This window comes from Mastomys coucha, unplaced genomic scaffold (assembly GCF_008632895.1).
Source record: "Mastomys coucha isolate ucsf_1 unplaced genomic scaffold, UCSF_Mcou_1 pScaffold17, whole genome shotgun sequence".
In the NCBI taxonomy this organism is placed as follows: Eukaryota; Metazoa; Chordata; class Mammalia; order Rodentia; family Muridae; genus Mastomys; species Mastomys coucha.
In genome coordinates, this window is record NW_022196899.1 from 25,681,706 (window position 1) to 25,706,975 (window position 25,270).

General features: G+C 42.4%; 1 protein-coding gene across 4 annotated transcripts in view; it reads left to right on the forward strand.

Moving 5' to 3' along the window:
• The window catches only part of Kcnmb2 (potassium calcium-activated channel subfamily M regulatory beta subunit 2), a 315,499-nt gene that overhangs the window by 193,170 nt on the left and 97,059 nt on the right, over positions 1–25,270 (forward strand). The gene's annotated exons all lie outside the window — the stretch shown is intronic.

The following is a 25,270-nucleotide window of genomic DNA, read 5'->3' on the forward strand; positions in this document are numbered from 1 at the left end:
ATCACAAAAGAACACACATGGTATGCACTCTCTGATAAGTGGCTATTAGCCCAGAAGATCGGAATACAGGAAGAACAACCCACAGACCACAAGAAACTCAAGAAGAAGGAAGACCAAAATGTGGATATTTCATTCCTTCTATTTAAATATTTTCAATACGTAACTTCAGTATATATGATCTGTGCTTTGAAGTTATTTTATTTATTATTGATGGTGCTGCTGCTGGTGGTGGTGTGTGTGACACATGTGTATCACAACATACATGTGGAGGTCAGAGGACAAACTTCAGAAATCAGTTCTTGATTTCCACCATAAGTCCCGGTGGTTGAACTTGAGTCGTCAGGCTTGTCTGGCAAACATGTTATACCTGTTGAGTTATCTTTCTGCCCTCTAAAGTGTTTTTTACCATTTCTAACTATATCATGTTCATGGATGTTCTGGGTAGTAATATATAGTGCACATATAATTAATATTCTGTATGGAATTTGAAAATCTTATCATTATATGTTTTGTTTTAACTATATGTATTTTGTTATACTTTTTTCTATATTACACCTGTACAAATTGAAAACATCACATATAGTTTCTTTTTTCAACCATAAATATTTAAAGAGCTCGTGAGGAGAATGCTGCCCTTTAGTTGTGCTTCTTATTACGATGATATAACATATCCAAAGCAACGTGGGGAGAAAAGAGTTCATTTCATCCTAACACTTCTAAGTAACTGTTCATCACTGGGGGAAGTCGGGGAACAGCTCAGAAAAACTAAAGCCGGGGCCAAAGGGCAGCACTGCTTACTGGCTTGCTCAGCTTGCTGTCTTATAGAGCCCAAGACCACCAACTCATGGATAGCATTACTCACAGGGAGCTGGGACCACCCACATCAGTTGTCAATCAAGAAAACATCCCCATAGGCTTGCCCACAGGGCAATCTTGCAGCAGCATTTTTTCAACTGAGGTTCCCTCCTACCAAATGACACTAGCTGTGTCAAGTGAACATAGATCTAAGCAGTTGGGCTTTCTCTCTTGTTTTAGATCAGGTCTACATTAATGCAAACTTGCTGTTTCTTGTAGTTGAAAATGTTTTCATTCCATGCCATTCTTGAAGGCACTATTTTTACTGAGGGTAGAATTCTGAGTCAATTGGTTTGTTTGTTGGTTCCTTCCTTGCATTTCTATGTCTCTTCTCTAGCAAACACTGGGTCTTAGGTGCATCAAGCTGGCTTTTACAGATCAGAGCCCACAGTCCCATTCTTCTTTGCCTTCTTATAATAAGAGGTCATGTCATACAACAGACATTCCGATATCCATTAGCACCTCTACTGCGCCTATGTTTCACTACAGAGAGCCTTTTCTAGAAAATACAATGAGTGACTTGGAACTGGTGCTCAGCTGGTAGCGTTCCTTTATAAGCCCTGGGTTCAGTCCCCAGCACCACATAAAACCAGTGTGCTGGCACACATCTACCCAGATATGTAGAAGCAGACACAGGAGGATCAGTAGTTTAGGTCTTCCTTGACTATATGGTAAGTGCAAGGCCAGCCTGGGTTACATGAGGTACTATCTCTAAAAGAAAGATAGAAAGAAGAAGAAAAGAAAGGAAGGTAGATTAAGGTGAGCAAAAAGAAAGCAAAGAACTGTTCAGTTCTGATTACATTAGATCTTGTATCAGTGTAGCTCAGAGTCCACAGCCTCTTACTAATGTCAGTAATCATTCTCTCATCTCAGTTAACTAAGAAGGCTTTCTTTGTCTTTCTCGGTCTCTCTGTCTCGATCTCTGTTTCTCTCTATCTGTCTCTGTCTGTGTCTCTGTGTCTCTCTCTCTCTCCCCCTCACCCCCCCCTCTCCAATTCCAGTTGCTCTTCCCTTGATCTTGACATCTGTTGTGACCAGGTCATCAAATTATCTTGGCTATCAACCACTATTTTTAAAGAAAACAATTAACAAACTTTCCCAGAAATAATAGTAACAAGTGACATCCCTTATTTGGGCTGCTAATCAAGAATTAATAAGATAGCAATAGCATAAATCTTAGTCTGCTTGTTGAAGTAACAGGATATACCTTTTTAAATACCAAGGGGGAAATATCATTTCTAATTCTTAATATGTCTCAAATCTCAAGACATCGTCCCCCAAATATGAGATTCTTATATGCCAAGAATACCTTCTCTATATTCCTCCATTTCCCCTGTTCCCCTTGATGATGTTAGGTAGTCTTTAGGATTAGGTCAAACGTTACCTCTTTTTAATATGTTCTTCTTCATTTCCTCTTACTTATTGTGTTAAGCTGAACAATGAACACCCAAAGATATCATGTTCTGTCCTCAGATTAGAGTTTATGTTACCATATTTCACAGAAGGTATTTTGCAGATCTGATTGTGTCAATGGCCTTGAGCTAGAGAGATGACCCTGTGTTAGTCTGGTGGGTCCAATATAATTTGTATAAAAATATAAGTGAAAAACATCTTTCTGACTAGATGAAAATATTACCCAGGAAGAAGGGTCATAATGATGCAATGTTGCCTGCCGGCTTTAAAGGTGGAAGAGGAGAGCAATAGGAAGAAGAAAAAAAAAAACAGTGACCAACCCCTAGCAACTTTTCAAGCCATGGGTAATTTGTTATGGCAGCAATAGGAAGCTTATACCACCCATCTAGGATGGGTGAAATGATGCTTTAAAGGTCTTGTTCTACTCCACACATACTGCTAATGATGCACTTTTCACACAATCTTGCCACCATCTGTTTCCATGCCTATTTCTTGCAGCACACAGTGCCTGAAAAGCAGGTACAGGCTTCATGTGGGAACCTGGCTTCTTGACTTCCTCCATTCATCATACATAATAATTATTGAGTCATCTCTTCACGCCAGGTTCTGGGGTAGTCTCTGATTGTGGTGGTGCATATTAATATTGCTTTCATTCCAAGCAGCCTCTAGACCATGATTTTTTATTAATGAATTTGTACAGAGATCAGACATAATAAAGATAAGTGACTCACTTAGACTTGGACCCCAACAGCAGTGAGAGCTTGAGATTTGGGGAGTCAGAGGACATGAAAGACATATTTGGCTCCATGAAAATATATCTTCATATGTGCAGTGATTCAGTGAGGTTATTTGGGGAAATAGAATAGGTCAGCCAGAGGGGGAACACCTGCAGAAGAGAGATGGGATTGCTTATATTTATACAGTGAACACTAGGCAGGAACATCAAGCAATGGCACCTTCCATCAGACAAATGTCTGCTTCTGAGCTGTGTTGTGAATCATGTTAGCAGTGTCTGTTCAAGAGGCAAAAGCCACAAGATGGATTTCAGAATGAAGTGTCATTCGTTCTCATTCACTGCCTCCTCTACCTCCACCCACAGCTACAGTTCTGTCCCCAGTCTTCCAGGGCCAGACTCTACACTAAAATTAAGAGTGCACACATTTCAGACCTGGGGCCTTGTCTACTACTGAGCTGAGAACATCTCCTACTTCTGAAAATTTCCTCAGAAAGGAACCCTGTGTTATCATGTGCACTTGCCTCATTTTCCTGAAAGCACAACCTAATCCTCTCATCTCAGGATAGGGAACCGAGGGAACATATTTTGGGGTATTAAAGCGTATCTAGTCTCCGATAAGTCTTTTTGTTGTAGGTGTTTTGTTTGGATTTTCCTAGCTAACTCTTAAATATTTTTTATTTCTTTGTTTTTTTCTGAGACAGGGTTTCTCTGTGTAGGCCTGGCTGTCCTGGAACTCACTCTGTAGACCAGGCTGGCCTTGAACTCAGAAATCCACCTGCCTCTGCTACCTAAGTGCTGGGATTAAAGGTGTGTGCCACCACTGCCTGGCCCTACCTAACTCTTAAAGAGAAAGATTTGTGTGTTATTCTAGCCTATGATATAATTTTTCCCAAAAATAAAATATAGGTTAAACAAAGAAGCTACCTCGGTGGTGCCAGGTGTTGGAAACCCCTGCACAGCCTGCACAAGGGGAAGGGTACTTATTAAGTTTGCTAACCAGGGGAACACAAGTTCAGAGGAAGGATGGAGAAGCAATGGTTCCTCAGTCCTGTCCTATTGGAATAACTGACTAAAATGTACCCAGAGCTAATGAGTAAGTCAGACCCAGAGCTAATGAGCAACTCAGCCAAATGCATCCTGCTGTCTGGATCTCACCCGATTTCCTCGGCTGTTTCATGTACTGTACAATCAGCGTGGTCCCATCTCACAGCATTGATTAGGAAGATGGGTAAAAGGCTGACAGAGTCAGGGTCTGTGGCTGCCTGCAACCCAAAATCCAATAGTGTGTTTCATTCATTTCGTACCTTCTTCTATTTTTTTAAAGTCTCCAACGTAATCTATGATCTCACCATCTTTATCTCTTCCAGCTCTTCCCTTTAGCTTCATGCTATCTTGAGTTTCATATTTCATGGGATGAGATTTTCAGTTAGGCCAATGCTGGGCTTAAGTCAGTTTTGTCAAAAGTGCCTCTGGAAAGTGTTTTCCTAAGAAATATTGGAGGAGGACTGGGTTGGTATTCCATTTCCAGGTGTATTTCACACCTTGCCTCAGCTTGGCTTGTTAGCCATATTTAAGCAGACTGGGAGGTCTTCTTTGCACGGCAGCTATATTAGTGAATTTTCTTATTGCCAGGGACAATACCGACAATAAGCAAATTAAGGGAAGAACAGTTTACTTTGCTCGATAATTTGAGAATTCAGTTCTTCGAGGCTGGGAAAGGCAGGAAAGGCCCCCAACTGCAACAGCAGGAAAGCCCATCTGTGTGGACCAGGAAGCAGAGGAAGGAGAATACGAAGCCCATCTGTGTGGACCGGGAAGCAGAAGAAGGAGAATACGAAGCCCATCTGTGTGGACCGGGAAGCAGAGGAAGGAGAATACGAAGCCCATCTGTGTGGACCGGGAAGCAGAGGAAGGAGAATACGAAGCCCATCTGTGTGGACCAGGAAGCAGAGGAAGGAGAATACAAAGGAATGGTAGCAGCCACGCTCAGGCTGAGTCTACCTTCCTCAGGGTACCTCTCTGGAAACACTCCTAGCAATGACTTCCTAGGAGATTCTGAATGCAGTTAAACAGACAACAACGCAGATGAAAGCATCGTGGTGGGCATTTCCAAAGCTTTCCTGGAAGATGGATTACTTTTCTGATTGCACACTTTTGCCTCAGGACATATGTCCATCTTCCCACATTAGATTATATTGCAAAACAACTTTCTCAGAGGCTTAGAATCAATAGGCATGATCCCTCCCTTCCCCCACATACCCTCTATTGATAGCAGACAGGAATCTTCAGCATAGCCACTGAGTGGGATGCTGAGGCTGACAACATGGCCAGCCATTATCTCAGCAAAACAAGAAAGAGAATTCTACAAAATCTCATAGCAACAACTAAGTCTGCAGCATAATCAGAGTGATATCAGTGCACAGTGTGACATTCACCACCTGCCACAGGAAAACCATGTTCCCAACCAAAATATATGGTGCACAGCAATAACGGCCATTGGTTATGTATTGCTGTAGAAACCTGTGCCTTGATGCTATCATATGACCTTCACATCACCAGTTGCATGCCTTGCCCATGATACAAGTGCTCATAAGAGTTAGGAGGCCAAGGCGACTGCACGGTGGTTATCAGCACTTGCTTGCTGAGCACCAGGCTTTGGTTTCCAGCAACCACATTAGATGGCACTACAGCTGCCCAGAACTCCAGCTTCAGGGGTTCTGACATTCTTCTGTCCTCTGGACACCCATTTGTACATGGTGCACATGCAGAGACACATGTAAATTAAAATAAAAATAAATCTGAGAAAAGAGAGTTACCAGGCACTGGCAGTAATTAAGGCAGAGAACATCTGTATATTTCCCCTTTTTAACTCTATTTATCATCACTACATACACAAACATCTCCTCATTCAACCACAGCTATTCCAGGGATTTCCTAATTTGTCTTCCCGGCTTCCATAAAGGCCATCTCTTCAATAGCATCTGGAATGCTCCTTCTTCAAATGTAAATCAAATCAAGGCTTCTCCTACCTAAGGCTTGTCTATTTCTACTCACCAACCATGAAAAGACCCACTCTTCATGAGTGTTTAGGAAATGTCCACCCTGCTGATGTGACATCTGCCCTCACCCATGGCTCCTTTCTTCCATTTTCAAAAGCCAAGCTTGTTCCTGCAATAGAACCTTGTTTCACATCTTCCTGGACCTTGCAGGTTTTCTCTGCAACCAAGCACATGATTGACACCTCTTTGTCACTCTTCCTTCAGCCCTACCTGCAGATGGGCTGTTCCTCACCACACAGGCTAAAGCACTCACTACCCTTCTGTTCTGACTGCTCTACATTCTCCACCAGGTATCTAAATGGCAGTTATGTGTCGGACACTACTTCCGAGACCAAAATAAAGAAGAATGTCTGCTTAGCAACAGAAGACCTTGATAAATATAAAATATTAAATATGCATTTAAATTCATTTATCAAAAGATAATAGAAATTCAGGGCCAAGCAGGGGTCTTTTAGACTAGAACCTTGCTAGCCAGCATTGAGACAACACTAAACTCACTGTAAATTCTGCCACTTCCATGTGACTTGTCCTCAGGATTGTAGAAAATCATGATAAGGAAGAGTTCCTCTCTGCAGAAGTATTTCTGCCCCTTAGTCAAGGAGAGATGACAGCTTTGGAGTGTCACCACCTTGAAGTACTTTAGGAACTTGGTTATGTGGGTCTTATGACACAGGAGAGATGGGGTACCACACATTTTTCTGTCTGTTGTAAGTGGGTAGACAACACTCCTACAACAAAAAATAGCTTAGCAAGAGAAAGTTTCAATTGGGATTATTTAATTTATTTTAAATGCATTTACTTAATAAATTTAATAAATTTAATTACATTTTCATGATGGAGAAGCCTTCAGAAATGAAAGCACAAGCATCTAGAAATTTCTGCATTTTTGCTTGGGTTTAAGGAAAACTATCCAACCATGTAGAAGTAGACGTGTGGAGGAGACTGGTGTCATGAACAGCCTGAGAGGAAGACCTGGAAGGACCGTCTGCTCAGGTCCTTCTTGACCTCTGTAGAGCATCCCTTCCTCCCAGGGATGAGGCAGGGAATCTGGAATGAGGGACTTCAGAAGAGAAGGAAGAAATAAAGTGCTACTATATTTATGTTTGTGCCTTGCCTGAGGATTTCCAGGATACAGTCTCAGATATAAAATAGTAAGAGGGGTCTGTATGGAACCAAAACTAGCCCTAACTCACCTCTAGCAACCTGCAATAGCCAATTCATGTAAGCATGATGTAAACAGTTGTTATCATGTAGTGTTTAGGCAACCATGGCAAAGAACACTAGGTACTCTACATAGATGTGATTGTCTTTCCAAATATTTTTTGACCCACAGCTGTTTAGATCTAAAGGAAGCACTCATGGATCCAAGAGACTGACAATCTTATTGATTCCTGTATTTCCTCAGTCTCTTTTCACTAAAGTAAAACATACTTAACAGAAAAGACCTTGATCTCCACTGACATAGCTGTGGCTCCTAGGAGAGGGTCTGGAGCCTGGTATATGCTCGGCATTTCTTGCCTTAATGAACCTCTGGATATCTCTATGAGAATTAGCCCTCATTTTGCCTAGTCTTTTCAAAACATAATTCCTGGTCCAGGGTGTGAAACAATTTACTTGTGCTCAAATGACAGATAAATAACACAGCTAAGTTTTAGGTCTTAATCCTTGGTTCCAGTTCTGGGAACAGATTCTAAAATAATCCTTCATTCTAATCTTACCTATTACCAGCCACTAAGTTTAGTGTGGTGATGATGTCAGTCATTTGACCATGGTATACTAACTTCTAAAGCCCAAAAAGGACAGCTTGTTATCATTTCTAATGATTTCCACAGATCTTCTCAAACTTTGATAGCCAAGGTGCCTGCAAATCCCAGGTTTTGTACGGCAGTTAAGACCTTTCACTTTCAAAGAACTTGTTATATTTAGTCCATTATCAAACCAATACTCCCTTCATGCTATGTCTCTATATCAGAGAGTAGGAGGTCAAATTCACCTTCTTAGCAGCTCTAACACCTGCACTAAACATATGATGGGGTAGGATGGGAATCCACTACTTGTGGCAAGCTTTAGTGTCTGTTTACAAAGCAACTCAAAGAAGGTAGGAAAGCACGCTGCTATATCATAATGTGGACAGATGCAGAAAACCATGAGAGAAAAGTGAACAGTCCACACCTCGGCAGTCCAGAACAGTGTTCAGAGCTGAAAGGGCTCACGGAACACCCTGGATCACAGCTCTTAAACCACCCTAAGTTCTATGTCAACATGCCAAACCACTGGGAGTCACGGCCCAGTAGCAAAGTATGTGCTTTGCAGAGGGCCAAGACCAGCTAGGATGAGACACCAAGAACCAAAGGTTGTGACAAACAAAGTCTCAGGCCCAGTTTCTATTTGGATGAAAATAAGAGAGGTTTGTCTCTATAAGTCTACACTGCCTTGTGTGTGAGCAAACGTGCACTAGAGACTGGCTTGCCTTGTGGGTAAGAGAACAGTTTGGAGTATGTATTTAGAACGATTTTAAGTTCCAGGTTCCTTGTGATTCACCATAAAACAGCTTGACCTTTTAAAGATTATTTCCCAAATCTGACTATGGTTATGGTAGGCCTAAACTGGTATATACCTAAGCAGGGGGAAATCTATTTCTGAGTATCATCTCCACTGTACATTCATACGCATGACATGCTGGGCTTAGTCCAGAGTCTCCCTCAATATATTAAACAGTTTGAAATGAGTCAGTTTTGCAACTATTATTACAATTCAAAAGTCAGAAACAGACAGGGTGCAAAATGCAAGATAAGGGCTTCCAGGATAAAGGAGAAGCTATTGGAGTAAGCCAGACAAGTACTAAGTTAATTGCTGAAAAAGAAGATTGAGGCCCAAGGGCTGATAGTAGAAACTAGCATGGCAAAGTCCAGGGATGGATCCTCAGCAATGCAAAGATATTTTTTAAATGGAGGGATTAGGGGGAAAAGAAAGGGAAGGAGTAAGAGAGAGGGGGAAGTAAGAAAAAAAATAAAAAATGGACAAACCAGGGCTGGGGAAATAGTTTATCAGTCGTGTACTTACCTTGAATGCTGAGGTCCTAGGTTCAACCTACAGTACACCACAGTACAGAACAAACCAGTCAAACCCCCAACAACAACGAAAACAAAGTCCCCTTAAGCTACCAGAGCTTTGTAAAGGCATTGCAAAGGGCAGAGAAAGGCAATCCCCAGACCACAAATTCAGAGCTGACCACTATTCAGGTTGGTTCCGCTATATCCAGTCACATGCTGAGGACAGATAAGATTTCCCACTTGTTGCATGTTTGCTACACTCCAGGCACATGCCACACTCCCTTTCAGTGTTCATGACACCTCTGAGACTTGAGGAGTAAGAGACCTTCCCGGGACACAGGATTTACTGTGGCAGAGTAAAGCACGAACTCCCCTAGAGGCCCTCAGCCTTCTCCAGAACTGCACACTGACTTGAAACTACATTACAAGTGTGGCAAAGACAATAACTCCTAATTAACCAATATGCTTAATTAGACAGAAACTTCTCTGTTGTGCCACATAAGAGGACTTGGTGATGTTACTAAATAGATACCTAGACTACAAGGGAGGAGGGAGGGACAAAAGATGATGTTAGTCAAAGGGCTCATTGCTTTGGCTGCGACATCAGAATAGAGGAAAATCTTTTAATGGTGACAACAGTTTGTCATAAGATATTATATATTTCAAATTTGCTAAAATAATCTTTAACATTCTCACTATTTGGAAAAAGATAAATTAATGAGGTGGTGAGTAATCAGTTTGGCTGGTTCTTTCTATAATGTCAAAGCACAGAATTACACTCCACAGACGTGCAATTGTTATTCATCAATTGAAAACAAATAAAGAGTACGTACTGTTAGTCTGCAAAATCTGTAAAGTGATTGCCTTGCAAAAATGAGGCCCTCGGTTTAGTTCCTAAAACCTGCATGGAAAGCCAGACATGACAGCCTGTGCCCATAATCTCAGTGCCAAGAGATGGAGACCAACAAAGCCTAGGGCTCACTGGCCACCCAACCTAACCAAATCAGTAACCCCGAGCCAGTGGGAAACTCTGTCTCAAATAATAGAGTGGCTGGCTCCCAAGAAACAGCACTAAAGATTGTCCTTTGGTTTTCTCATGCATACATACATACATGCATGCATACATATATACATACACACATACATACCTACATACATACATACATACACACACATACATACATATGCATACAAAATAAAACAATAAGTAAAATAAACATAGCCTTTCTAACGTGTTAGTAAATGAGCTGTGTGACCACCATGGCCATGGTGAGTGGTGGTTTGAACCCAGAAACTCTTGATTCTACTCTGCAGTTGTTTTGCCAGACCACGTTTCCTGCCTTTGTGCCTGCTAGAGCCTCCTTGGATTCTTCTCCCAAGAACACTCTGTACTCTATTTTCTGAATGTTGCCCTCCTGCAGCTAAATAGGAATGTCCAGCATAGGCCCCAGGAGCTACTGCAACACTTGACAGGACACCAGAGGCCCAATTCCCCTCTGCCCACATGGTAAGCAGGTTGACGGATGGAACTGGATGACATTCAGAATGGGCACTGGCTCCAGAGGAGATGCCTGGAAATGAGCCTCACAGGAGACAGGTGCCAAAAGCACACAAACACCTGCCACCAAAATAAGCCGAGACATCAGAGAAAGGAAAAATGCTAACCAAGTATTTACCTCAAAAGACACAACAAGAATGCTGAATGTTTTAAATGAATCATGGATACCGAACACATGGAACCAGCTCTGGCCAGACAGCAATCCAAGGTGTGTGTAGATAAAGAACATCTTCCAGCCCCATCAAAGAACAACAAAAGTGGAAGGATAATTGAGACCTGGAATTTGTCTTCCAAATGCCATAGCTAAACATGACTGAGATGCCATTCAGCAAAGTCAATGTTGACTGCTCCCCAAAGCAGGCAGTGAATGGTTTTAGATAGGCATTTCAGAGGATGAAAATGGCTTTCCTTACATTTTAACAAATACACTTATAAGGAGTGTTGGTTTATTACCCAAACCTGTTCCTCATCACTTTTCAGGGAGTGTTACAGTCCCTCATCAGTGAAAAAGAGACCAAAGGTGAATCTAGCAGCCTGGACATACAAATGTAAATTTGTATACAATATCAAGTATTCACTCAGTGGTTTGTTGAGCATGTGTTAAGTATGTGCCAGATACCTGTGACATACTCTCTGCCCTTAAGAAGCTTCTCAGATGGGAAGAAAGTAGGCATGTGTGTGTGTGTGTGTGTGTGTGTGTGTGTGTACATAATTTAATAGGAAAAAGGTGCTAATGCATGTATGCCTGATGGCTTGATCTGCTGCACATAATATGTAAACTGATATCAGGAAGTCATCTTTGAGGTGACTGCATTATTCAGGATTAAAATCAAATTCTAAAATGAAGAACCCAGATGTAATGACTTCTGTCAAGATAACTCAAGACATTCACTTTGAGGAAGGCTATGCAATACTCTATACGCATTAACTGATGTCATTAGTGATAAATTCTCAAGTATGTACTGATACAAATATTTCTTGAAACTAGACAAAGATTTAGATCTGTAATCACAATGCTCAGGAAATTAAGGCAAGAGGATCCCCAAATCCACTTCTCCTCAGTTTCTCTTCAAAATAAAAAAAGGCAGGCCACGCATAGGCACATCCCCTAGTATTAAAGCTGGATAAAGCAACCTAGTATGAGGACAAGGGCCCCAAAAGAAGGCAAAAGAGGCAGACACAGCCCACTGTTAGGAGTCTCACAAGTAGATTGCTACACAACCAAAAACGTATATGGAGAGGGCTTAGGTCAGACCGCTGCAGGCTCCCTGATTGCTGTTTCAGTCTCTGTGAGCACCTTTGACCCCAGGTTAGTTGATTCTGTGGGTTTTCTTGTGGTGTCTTTGACCACTCTGGCTCCTACAATCCTTCCTCTCCCTCTTCCACAGAATTTCCTGAGCTCTGGCTGTGAGTCTGCATCTGCTTCCATCAGTTGCTAGATGAAGCCTCTCTAATGACGATTACGCTAGGCTCTGGTCTACTAGTACATCAGAGTATCACTGGGAATCATTTCAGTGACTTTTTTTTGCCAGTCATGTTTGGTTCTATCCTAAGTCTTTTGGACATCCAGCCTCGGGCTCCTGGCCCTTCAGGCAGGACTAGTTACTGACTTTCATTCTTACCCAATGTGTAGGAAAGGGAACTCTGTGGCAAGCCAGTAGTTTTAATTAAAATACATAGTTTCCAATAGCCCATTGTAGATGATGAGGGGTGGGAAGCATAAATTAGAACAATGTCCTTAGTTAGATAACAGGGAGACAATGTGTGGCAGGGAGAGACAGAAGGAACATGAGAATGAGCAGGTCAGTGTCACCTCTCAAGCCACAGGCTGTGTGACGCAGTGTGACTTCAAGGACTCTAGTACTTACTTTTCTCATTGCTGCACCAAAAGTCCTAGAAAAAGCAAGTTAAAGAAGGAAAGGTTTTATTTCAACTCATAGTTGAAAGATATCATCCCTCATGATGGAAAGCTATGGTGGTAGGAGCAGAAGACAGCCAGTCACGTTGTGTCCACAGTCAGACAGCAGGGAAAGACGAAAGCTTATGCTCAACTCAATTTCTCCTTTTCATCCAGTCCAAGATCCTAGTCTGTGAAATGTTACCCACATTTAGAATGGGTCTTCCAATCTCATGAAACCTGATCTAAGAAACTCCTCACAAGATCTTCCCCGGAGATTTGTTTCCATGATAACTCTAGATCTAGCCAAGTTAGCAATTATGATTAATCATCATATGTGCTGTCTCTGAACCTCTCAGCGGGACTGTCACTGGTAAACTTAGAACTAAAGTGCCTACTTACCCCAGGTGACACATTGCAGCAATCTGTGGCAAAACTAAAATACACTGCAGAAGCAAGCTCATGGTCACACAGTCTCAGAGATAAGAACTTATTTCTGTTGCTTAAGCGTTCCAAAGAATTTTCCTCTGGGGAAAACTCCAGATTCTTTTGCCCATTGCAGAGCTAAAGGAATTCCTCAAAGGCAAACGAATTATCTAGTTCAACAGCCTGGGTCTCACCAAATTTTCCAGTGAATTAGCGAGCCCAGTGGAAGCTCTCCAGAGGGCAGATAACTTAACAGGATATTACCCTTCCCTGGCATTCTGGATGATGACTAAACATTATTTCTGAAGGTGGAAACGCTAAATCTTCCTGACCTGCAGAAACAGTGTGCTATTATTAGAACATAGGCAAGAGGAAGAAGATGCCCTTAGCAAGAGTTCATGGACACAAATGCTCAATGGGCAGGCAGATAGCATAAAGAGCCACTCAAGTCCAATAACACAATGGAGATGACAGACAACAAAACCTGGTCCAAACCAAAGGGAAAGAAGATGATAGTAACACTGATATGAGCCATGGGTACCAGTTAGGGGAAGCAGACTATGCAGCCAGCCTGATGATGCAGCTTGATCTTTCATAAATAGCTCAGCCCCCATGTAGGTGGAACATTGACCAATTATTAATAGATTTTGTCACTTTCTAAGAGAATGTAAAAATTCAAACTTTGTATTAAACTTTCATTGTTAACAAACCTACTTCTTTTCCTCCTCATTCCCCTCCTCCAATACCACTATCATCAACTGTTTCTTCTTCCTCTCTCTCCTTCTCTCTCTTGAAAATCCTAAATGTGCTATGCAAAGCATAACCTTAGATGCCCAGCCAGTAAGCCATAGAGTTTCTTCATTATCCACCATATATCATTGCCATAGTTACTTTTAACCTTTTTTTATTGGTTACTTTTTTTATTTACACTTCAAATGTTGTCCCCCTTCCAGTTTCCCCTCCAAAAACTCCATCCCATCTCCCACCCCCACTTCTAAAAGAGTGCTCCCCCACCCACCCACCCATTCCCACCTCACTACCCCAGCATCCCCCTACTCTAGGGCATTGAGCCTCCATAGGACCACGGAGCTTCCCTCACACTGGCCAGATAAGGCAGTCCTCTGGTACATAAGCAGCTAGAGCCATGGGTTAGCTTCCCCCACCACCCCCCGCCAATGTGTACTCTTTGGTTGGTGGTTTAGTCCCTGGGAGCTCTAGGGGATCTGGTTGGTTGATAGTGTTGTTCTTCTTATGGAGTTGCAAACCCCTTCATCTCCTTTAGTCCTTTCTCTAACTCCTCCATTGGGGTCCCTATGCTCAGTCCAATGGTTGGCTGCAAGCATCCCCATCTGTATTGGTCAGGCTCTGGTAGACCCTCTCAGGGACAGCATTACCAGGCTCCTGTCAGCAAGTGCGTCTTGACATCAGCAATAGTATCTGGGTTTGGTGTCTACAGATGGGTTGGATCCCTAGATGGGACAGTCTCTGGATGGCCTTTCCTTCTGTCTCTGTGTCACTCTTTATCCCTGCATTTCGTTTAGACAGGCACAATTCCAGGTTAATATTTTAAGATGGGTGGGTGGCCCCATCCCTCAACCAGGAGCCAGGCCTAACCACTGGATATGGTCTATCTCCCCTTTGTTAGGTATTCAGCTAATGTCCTCCCTATTGGTTCCTGGGAACCTCTTGCTTCCCTGGAAATCTCTAGTGGCTACTCCCAGTTCCCCATCCTTCACTGCTACACACCTCTGTTCAATTTCCTTAGCCTCTGTACTTCTCCCCTGCCTCCTCCCATTCCTGATCCTGTCCCTCTTCCCCCTCCTCCTTTCTTCCTCCAAGATCTCTCTCTTCCTCTACTTCCCACAATTATTTTGTTCCCCCTTCTAAGTAAGACTGAAGCATCCACACTTTGGTCTTCCTTCTTCTTGAGCTGGTCTGTGAGTTGTATCATGGGTATTCCCAGCTTTTTGCCTAATATACATTGATCAGTGAGTACATACCATGTGTTTTCTTTTGTTACTGGGTTACCTCACTCAGGATGGTATTTTCTAGTTCCATCCATTTGCTTTCAAATTTCATGAAGTCATTTTTTAATAGCTGTGCATACTCCATTGTGTAAATGTACCACATTTTCTGTATCCATTCCTCTGGATACAGATGTCAGCTTTTGACTATTATAAACAAAACTGCTATGAACATAGTAGAAGATGTGTCCTTATTAAAACGACTCTGAGATTCCACCTCACACCAGTCAAAATGGTTAAGATCAAAAACTCAGCTGACAGCAGATGCTGGCAAGGATGTGAAGAAAGAGGAACACTCCTCCATTGCTGGTGGAATTGCAAGCTGGTACAACCACTCTGGAAATCAGGCTGGCTGTTCCTCAGAAAATGGGAAATAGTACTACCTGAGGAGTCAGCTATATCACTCCTGGGCATATACCCAAAAGATGCTCCATATAACAAGGACACATGTTAATTTTACTCTTTCTGTGACAAAATACCCTGACAAAGGCACAGTTTATCACAGTGGGGAAGATCGGTGGCAAAAGCCTGAGGCAATTGTTCTCATTGCATCCAGAGTCTGAAAACAGAAGGAGTTGGTACTTAGCTTGCTTCTGTCTCCTTATTCAATCCAGGGACCAAACCTAAGGAAGGATACTGCCTACAATGGACATCACATCAATGAACTCAATCAAAACAATCCCCTGAAATGTTCATAGGCCAATCTGATCTAGACAATTTCTCACTGAGACTCTTCATAGGTTAGGTCAAGTTCTACTAAAAGAAGCCACCCCAAGGTTGTTTAGTTGTGAGGTGTGTGTGTGTGTGTGTGTGTGTGTGTGTGTGTGTGTAGTATTGGATACAAATGCAGCATCTGAATCCTTTGCTGCTTGACAGTGGATCTATGAACATGTATATAGAGCCTGCCCTTGTGAATGTCTACACTGGTCAGAAGTTGTGGATGCTTACTGAGCTCCATTTTACAGGAGAAAAATCACAGGTTCAAAGGAACAAGAAAATTTAATTTTCTGAACAACAGACCTGAGATACAAATCATTCATCTTTCACAAGCAACAGGTCTACAAGAACTTAACAAGACAAGATTCGGAAGCTGATGGTCTAAGTAAAACAAGAAATGCAAAGAAAAGAAAGTAGGAGAAATTGTGCTGACACTGGATATAGCAGGTCTATATGTTGAATGGATCGACTTGTCTTTGAGTCTACAGTTAAGGTCATAGCATTCGCTAAGCACCTGCTCTTGAACTTCCCCTTAACTATAGGTGGGAATGTGAATCCTGCTGGATATTTAATCCAGCCTCTTTCCCTCATTTACAGAGTAAATACATGCACTCAAAGGGCTTTGCTAAAAAGCAATGGGTACAGCCTGGGTAAAATACCTAGAAGACTGTAGAAACTCAGCAAATATTTATTTACTTAATTTCACTTCTTTTGTGAGAAGGTGGGGACATCTCATGTGTGTCTTGTCACATTGATTTTTAAATTTTTTTCTCTCAGGCCTTTAGTCCCCATCATGTCAGGCCTGTCTTGATCTTCCTCCTTTACTTTTCCCCCAATAACTGTGTGTGGCTTGCTCTTCCTAAGCTTTTTCCTCCACCTTTCCCAGGCAGCTCCTTCCCTTGCAGCCCTTTCTCTTCTGGACTGAGAGAAAAATGGAAAGCCCTTGTTTTCTCTGGAGTTCCCACTGTCACCATGGGACTTGGGCTCTGACCTAACACTCAGTTCTGAAAACACAGCTCTGCCCACCTGGGCCAGATCCTTGGCTCAGGGTGACTGAGCTCTTCTGTGTACCACCAGTTGTTACACGGTGGGAAAACAAACTTGCCTTACAAGCTATTTAAATCCTACTGGAATAAATTCTAACTGCACCAGTCCAGAGCTCACAGGATAGGTGTGGAGCTGCCTATTAATTATAGAGCTACTCGACATTAATGGGTAACTAATCAGCACCCATCCAGTTCTTAAGATCCTCATTTCGGAAGAATAATAGCAAATTTTAACAAATTCATCTTCCTTAACTACTTTAGATGCCCTGATTTATGAACACAATGGGCAGGTGGAGAGAATCTAACCAACTGTTAATATCCTTCATAAAAATACATTTGACAAAGAAACGATCGAATCAGAAGTCACGAACATCTTGTAAAGGAGATTTCCCCGTCAGCACGTATTTCATGGAGTAAAGCCATTAAAACTACTCAGTGGTGAATGGATAGGGAAATTAGGGACATTCATTCACAAAAAGTCAAACATATTTCACATTCAGAAACTCTCCAGTGGAAAGGCACTGTCTCCAGCAAGGCAGCAATCTGCATCTGGCCTGTCTCCTCTTTGCACACCCAGGTCCTGCCCCATAACTTCCCTGATCTGATGCCGACTCTATTCCTAAGCAGTGGCGATGCAATAATAAATAACTCTAGTGCTGTCAGCCACTCTACAAACTTGATTGCCATTTGACCCCTTACACAATTAGAGGACCTAGAGGAAGGATGACTTTTTTTTTTTAAACTGAAAACTTAAGCAAAATTCTAAATGTCCTTTGTTTAGATTCCCTAAGACTGGGACAAAAACAGAAAACAATAAGGCTCCATTCAGGCAAGTTTGTCCCTGGATTAATTAACATCTTCTCTGTTGAAATCTGAGCCTCATCAGGATCCTATGAGGCAGTCAGCTGGGGCACTTGTCAGCTCAGTAAACAGAGACTGTCAAGAAAAAAAACCCAGTGATGCCTGCAGAGATAGTGCCAGCATATGGTTGGGGACAGGGGATCCCTAACATGGTGTAGAATTGCTGGCCTCACACACACTAGAATATTGTTTCAATATGGTGTGGGACCTCCTTCCCATCACTGTGCGATGGTACATGTTGGCCAATAAGTATCCAACCCTATCCTGATTGGGGGGTGGGGGGTGTTGGGGGTTGGGACTAAGTCACTTAGGCCTTGTAACAGAAACATGGGTAGGGTCCAGGACAAAGTAAAGTGTATGGTTTAGGGAATGGTCTAAGGCTAAGCCGAGTACTACAGTGAGGAAGATCCCTAGAAGACAAAGGAAACTGTACCTCTACACACAGCACATAGAAGGTGGGTACAGGACTGTGACAATGGTCTACACAGCTCCAACTTTCTAGAGAGTAGTTCTATACATATTTCAAGTACACTAAAGTGAATCAACTCTAAAAGTTATGGACATGAACTCAATACTTCGATTTTCAAGACAAAAAAAAAATTACAAGGCCTGTCGATTCATTTTGACTGTGATCTTAATGGGATTTAGAATCTCCATGGAGACAAACCTTTGGGAAGCTTCTAGATTGATTTAATTAAGGTGAGATTGGTACTGTCCCATGGACTGAGTAAACACAAAAGTGACAGGCAACAAGCCAAGCCATCTGCACTCATCTCTCCCTACTTCCTGGCTGCAGATGCAACGTGACCAGCTGCCTCAGGCTCCTGCTAAGAGTGTCTTTCTTAACATAACGGACACACCCTCAAACTATGAGCCAAAATAAATCCTCGGGTGGCTGTGTCAGGCATTTAGTCACAACATCGAGAAATTTAAAACACAAGAATAACTTGTCGCGGCCACAGCAGTTATCGACCTATGTCCATTCCTCACCTCCACCCTGGCACCGTCCCTTAAAGCAATGTCTACCTCCCAAGGTTATAGGTGCTCCTAGCAGCTGTGCATTCTCCCTCATTTTCTCCAGGAAAAAGCAAACACAGGCTCTTAGATGCTTCTGCAAGCAATGTGAATCCTGGGTTCTTGCTGTGGACAAAATTCTGCAGACACAGACAGGCTTAGTCAGAGAAAGCCCTGGTTCCTACACTTTTCTATTGGTGACACTTTCCAATCTCTGCTCCTCATCCTTGAAAAGTTGCTCTGACTGTGTTCTCACAGCTAACTGATTTAGTCACCCAAGGACAGGAAACACATGTGCAAAGCTTGCATGAGGGTATAGCCTGAAAGGTTGGCTTTTCATTTACTTCTGTCTTTGGAGCTCACGGTGTTATAAGATCTGGCATTAAATTTTAAGCATTTGTTGCAGGCTGATCAAAGGGAAGCCAGAGAAGTGTTGAACTGTATCGACCACTGCTATTGCTACATATTTTCCAAAAGACAAAAAGCAGTATTGTTTGATGGGAATGTTTGGTTATGAAACATCTATTTCTGGGGGGGAGGGGTGTTGCAATACCATTAAAGGATTTTACATCACCATGTGTAGGCATCTGACACCCTAGAAGGTCATATGCATTGCAATCATTTTCTGTAGTGATGGACATTAAATCTTATTTTAACTACTGACTAAGATGGAGGGAAACTATAATCTGTTTGAGATTACTATGTTTAGGAAAAAAATACATTTAATGCAGCAAGTTAATGACATGCTATTTCACCTTAAATGAAGCTATAATGGCTGTTTTGGTGTTATGCATAATGCCTGATAAAATGGTTAACATGAGTGTAGAATGAGAAATATATTTTCCTTAGCTGTCAAGGAGCAAGAATTTGGAGGAGGGGCTCACTTCATGACTGTGACATCATTTTTCCAATGAAGTTCCTTTTGTGTGACTGAATAAACTGATACACCAGAAATCTCTCAGAAAAAAAAATTAATGTCAGTCTTAGAAGAAAGTAATGACAGCCAGGATGACAGTTGAGTGGTAAAGGTATCTACTGCCCAGCCTGAGCACCAGGACTCTCATAGTCAGAGGGGAAAATGACTCACAGGCATGGTGTGGAATACACACACACTCACATAGTCGGAGGAGAAAATGACTCCTGAAAGTTGTCCTCCACACAGGCACAGTGCAGAATACACACACTCATACACACACACAAACACACTCTCACATAGTTGGAGGGGAAAATGACTCCTGAAAGTTGTCCTCCACACAGGCACAGTGTGGAATACACACACATTCATGACACACAAACACACACTCAGCCACATACTCACACACACAAGAAAGAAAAAAAGAAAGAAAGAAAGAAAGAAAGAAAGAAAGAAAGAAAGAAAGAAAGAAGAGAAGGAAGAAAGAGAGAAAGGAAGGAAGAAAGGGAGGAAGAAAGAAAGAAAGTAACAAACATACTTTAAAAGAAGTAATACTATTTTACTTTTATTTAATGCTTCCTGGTTTCACCTCATTCATCCAATGAGTATTTTAGGTGGGTTTATTTACTGCATGCTGTACTGTTCAGTGGACTGTGATAACAAGATCAAATCATTCTGTTTCCATGGGCACAAATACTTTGACAAACCATCAAGGTAGAATAAGAGTTGATATCCATTGTGACCATCTTCCCTATGTCTCCTTTGTTGTGGTACCTGGAACAGAGACTCACTTCAGCCTATGCTAGAGTGGGAATCTTTGAAAAGATCTAGTGGATTCTAAGGTGAGGCATCTGCACTGCCAGCCTTCCCAAGACCTGTGATTGGGCCCCACTCCTCTATAACCTGCCCTCTCTCTAGTGCTGGGCTGTCCTGCCAACCCCTTTGATTTTCTCATGCTAATACAGGTCAGCAGAGAGGCAATGATAGACTGTGGTTAACAAGCAGATCCCAGAGCCAGAAAGACTTAGTTTATATGCCACTTATACCATCTACTAGCTAAATGGCCATGGAGATGTTAATTAACACTTCTGTGCTTTGGTTTCCAAATCTATAAAGATATCAATAGAACCTATTTCATGTTGTTGGATTTTGATAAAAAAACAATTAGCATTGTTGCTTCTTGGGCAATAGCAGGAGCTGGAGGTGTAACATAGGTGGTAAAATGCCTTCCAAGCATGCATGAGACCCTGGGTGTGATCCTCAGTACAGCCGAATCCAAGAGCAGTGATGTATGCCTGCGATGATTATAACAGCAGAGACAAGGGAATCAGAAGTTCCAGGTTATCCCCTGCTACATCCTGAGTTGGAGGATAGCATGGGATGCCTTAGACCCTGTGTCAGGAAGTCAGACAAAATCAGTGAGGTAGTGGCAGAGAAAAGGAAGGCTGAGTGGGTAATTGTGCTCTCTGACCAAATATGAGGAGCTAAGCTTGATCCACAGAACTCAGCTAAAAAGTTGGGCATGCCTGTGACCCCCAAAATAGGAGGCCAGAAACAAGTAGAGGACAGGAACCACTAGCATCCAGTGCTAGTTTAGTACAAGGCCCTGTTTCACAGCAATAATGTGGAGAAAAATGGAGGAAAGGCCTCCACATGCCCATGTGCATGAAACACACACACATATACAATCACATAAACACATACACATAAACACATACACACACATACACACAGGTATACACACATACACAAATACATATAAACACACACATACACACATATACATACACATAAGTACACACACATTAAAAAAACAAACAAACAACAATAAAAAACAATGGCATACAATTTGTCAAAACAGCAAGCACAGTTGTCAAGGTTCTCTATGCCAAGCCTTCCAATCCTCACAGGCCCGTAATGAAAATACTATTTTCATTTTGTCGAACAAGAAGACAGCATGTGAGAGAACTTAAGCAACTGACAATCACTGAGCTGATAACAATTCACATCCATGTCACCCCAAACCTGCACCAACAGAACAGTTGCTTGGTCTCCTGCTCGAGCCTTGAAACCCTCTTGATATCAAAGACTGTTGCCTGAAGAAGAGCTTCTCTCTGGCTCATATGACCTCCCTTGGCCCTGATGCTCCTTCCTAGCTGTGTAGTTTCCTATCTCAAATCCTACCTCATGTTTCCATGGCATGTCCCCTGGGCTGGCTCCCCCACCTGATGACAGATGTCCACTGTGGCTGCAGGCAGTGAAGTTACTATCATCAGTACGGCACCAGCTAGCAACATGACTGACTTCTAAAGTACCCCAGCAGCCAGGGTTTCCAGCAATCTGACTGTTAACCTGTAAAACATAGGACTGCAATCTAAACTCAGACCAGGGACTGAGTAGATACGTCAGTCAGCAAACTGTCTGCCATACAGGTGGGAAGGACTGAGTTCAATCTGCAGCACCAACAGAAAAAGCCAAGTGTGCGGTCAAGTGCTTGCAATCCGAGCAGTCAGGAGGCAGAGACAGCCAGATCTTGGGGCTTGCTCTCAGGCCAGCCTACCCCTACTTGGCAAGACCAAGACCAATGAGAGATCCTGCCTTAAAACCCTGGGTGTATAACACCTGAATAAGACATCTAAGTTTGCTCTCCAGCCTTTATATACATGCATATCTGTGTGTACATGCACAGGCATGCATGGAAGAAACTAGTAAAAACTTCCATATTCCCTTCTGGATATTTCTGTGAACACAGAGCCCAAATTCTGCCAGTCTTGGCAGAATTTTACACTCATGGAGATTATAGCAACATTGTATTCAACAATAGCAAATGAAAAGAAAGTAATCAATGAACACACCTTCTCCTGGGACTAAACTGCTGTGAAAACACTTTGTTCATCTAAATACAGCAAATTATTTCAGTAAACATCCACGCTTTTCCCTCCCCATTCTTATGTCAAGCTTCCCTGCTTGTGAATGAAAGAGAAAAAGTAACTTCTCACAGATTATCTTAGTTGGTGTCCTATTGCTGTGAAGAGACACTGTGACCACAGCATCTCTTATAAAGAAAAGCATTTAACTGGGGCTGGCTCACAGTTTCAAAAGTTTAGTCCATTATTGTCATGGTGGGAAGCATCACAGCATGCAGGCAGACATGGTGCTGGAGAGGGAACTGGGAGTTGTTCTCCATCCAATTGGCAAGTTAGCTGGAAGAGAGCCGCTGGGCCAGGCTTGAGCCTTTAAAACCTTAAAGCCCACCCAGTGACATACTCCCTCCATCAAGGACTCTAATAGTACCATTCCCTATATGCCTAAGGAGGCCATTTTTTTTTAATTAGATATTTTCTTTGTTTACATGTCAAATGATATCTCCTTTCCCAGTTTCCCCTCTGAAAAAATAAAAATAAAATAAAACAAAATAAAATAAAAACCTTGTTCCTTCCCCCTGCTCACCAACCCACCCTCTCCTGCTTCCTGGCCCTGGTATTCCTCTACACTGGAGCACAGAACCTTCATAGGGCCAAGGGCCACGATGGTTTAATAGTGGGTACAGAGACCTGGGTAGTGTGGGACAATCCTACTTCCCACCCCTCTGTGGAGAGCCCTATACACTGGCACATTCTAGGCATTGGACTTTGAGCAGTGGTTTTTCCCTGGGCCTGCAGAAAACATTCTGTGTTTGGTGCACTCAACAGTCAAGGATTGATGTCCTCAAGCAGAAGCTAGCTACTGAAGATTGAGAGCAGAGCCTCACACTTGATATTACCTTGGAGCAAAAACTATTCCTTAGCAATCCACAGGCCTTGTGTCTTAGTGACACTGTGTCCATTATGCTGAAATATTGACTGAGACTTGTCCTCTGCTAGGAGAGACCAGACAAGTGCTTGTACTTAAGAAACTCAAGGAAACGTATCTCTCCCTGATGAGTAATAAAGGCTGTAACAACCCAAGGTGAATTTGAATTACAAACAGATACAAGTGGTGTCAAAGAGAACACAAAGAACTTCATTGATGACATTCCATTTTATTGAAGAGTGCATTCAACCACCCAGAGGCACAGTGGTCCAATGGTGATGAAACAGCCCTCAGAGCCTGACAGACTTGAGTTCAAGTCTTTCCTTTGCCACTACTTAGTTTCCTTATCTCTACTACCAGGCATATTTAGACCTATCACAGAACTATAACAATACAATCTATTAAACTGCCTCAGGGAAAAGTAAATGAATTCAACTTGTCTTCTTCCCTTTCAAAAAAAAAGAAAAAAAAAACAATCTTTAGAAGACCAAATTCTATTATGACAGAGTGAGTTGGTATTCATAACATATGGGACATCAAACAGCAGTATCTGGCACAGAGCTGTAAGGCCCTTTTGCCTTCCAAGCAGATCTACAGCAGAAATGTCAGCCCAACTCTCTCTGAAGTTGACTTCCTCTGACCCTCCTCACCTGTTCCATAAGGTGAGCGAGAATGTTTCTGGACAGCTATCTACCAGTTAAGAGAAAAATGTCACCTAAGTATTGTTCTGTGCCACCTGCTCATCTTGTGCCCTGCACCACTCACTCCAAGCTCTTCAGAAAAGTCCTGGGGAAGGAAGAGAAGCCAAAGACTTTGAAGAGCTGGTTGCTGGCACTACCAAGAATTTCCACAATGTGGATCTAGGATATGCTTAAAGCAATAAGCTTAGATAACTAACTTGGCATTGCTCAGAGTCCTTAGTGCCGAGGATTAATTAGGGAGCTTCTCCAGAGTGTGCATGGGTAAATTGGGGTTAAATTATGTCAGCTGGCAGGAACAGATTGGAATGTTGGTAAGTTGGACTCTTCAGGAGCATTTCTAACCTCTGAGGGAAAGGGACTGAGTTAACACTTTAGCAGTCTCTTCTTTTACTTTGGGGATTATGCCTACAGTAACTATGTAAGATGGCAGACAGGGCTGAGCATTGGAGCTCAGCAGGTGGCTCACTTGGTAGGATGTAGTCCTAGCATGCACAAAGCCCTGGTTTCATCTCCAGAGACAAATAAAGCAGGGTACAGTGGTGTACACACGTAACCTCAGAGTTTTGGAGGTGGAAGCAGGAGGATCAGAAGTTCACAATCAGCCTAGGTGACCTGAAGTCCCCCCTAGAGAGGGGGGAAGAAGGGAGGGAAAGGGGAGATTTATAGACAAGCAGGACTCTTTCCTGTGACAATCAGAGTAGGACTTGTAATGAAAAATACTCTCAAATTTTGGAGTCAGATGTGGCAACTCTTCTCATAACTAAAGAAATAACTTGGGTAAAGAAGTTGAGTTGGGATATAAATAACACACCGACACCTTTGCCACAGTCTTGTCAGCTAACAGTTTTAAGAGAAGGGAACACAAGGAATTAACGTCAAGGGTCTGGAGAAAGAAAGTACAGCTTAGACATCGTTTTTTTTTTTCCCAAAGTGTATCTTAAGGTGAAATGTTATCTCAGGCTGCAGAAGTCATGGACAAAAACCTACCTTGTCAGCAACTTGGCAGCAGCAATGCTTCCCTGATGAGGTCATTAGCAAGGCTACTCAACCATTCAGCTTAAAAGAGGAACTCACCAAAGGCATCGTATTCTAAAGCCTGATCCATGATCAGGTTAGGTTGACTTAGCTCACTTCAGCTCCCCTTGGCCTCATCCAGTCTGACATGGGTTGAACGTATCTGTGTGCAGAGTCATCAGTTAACACAC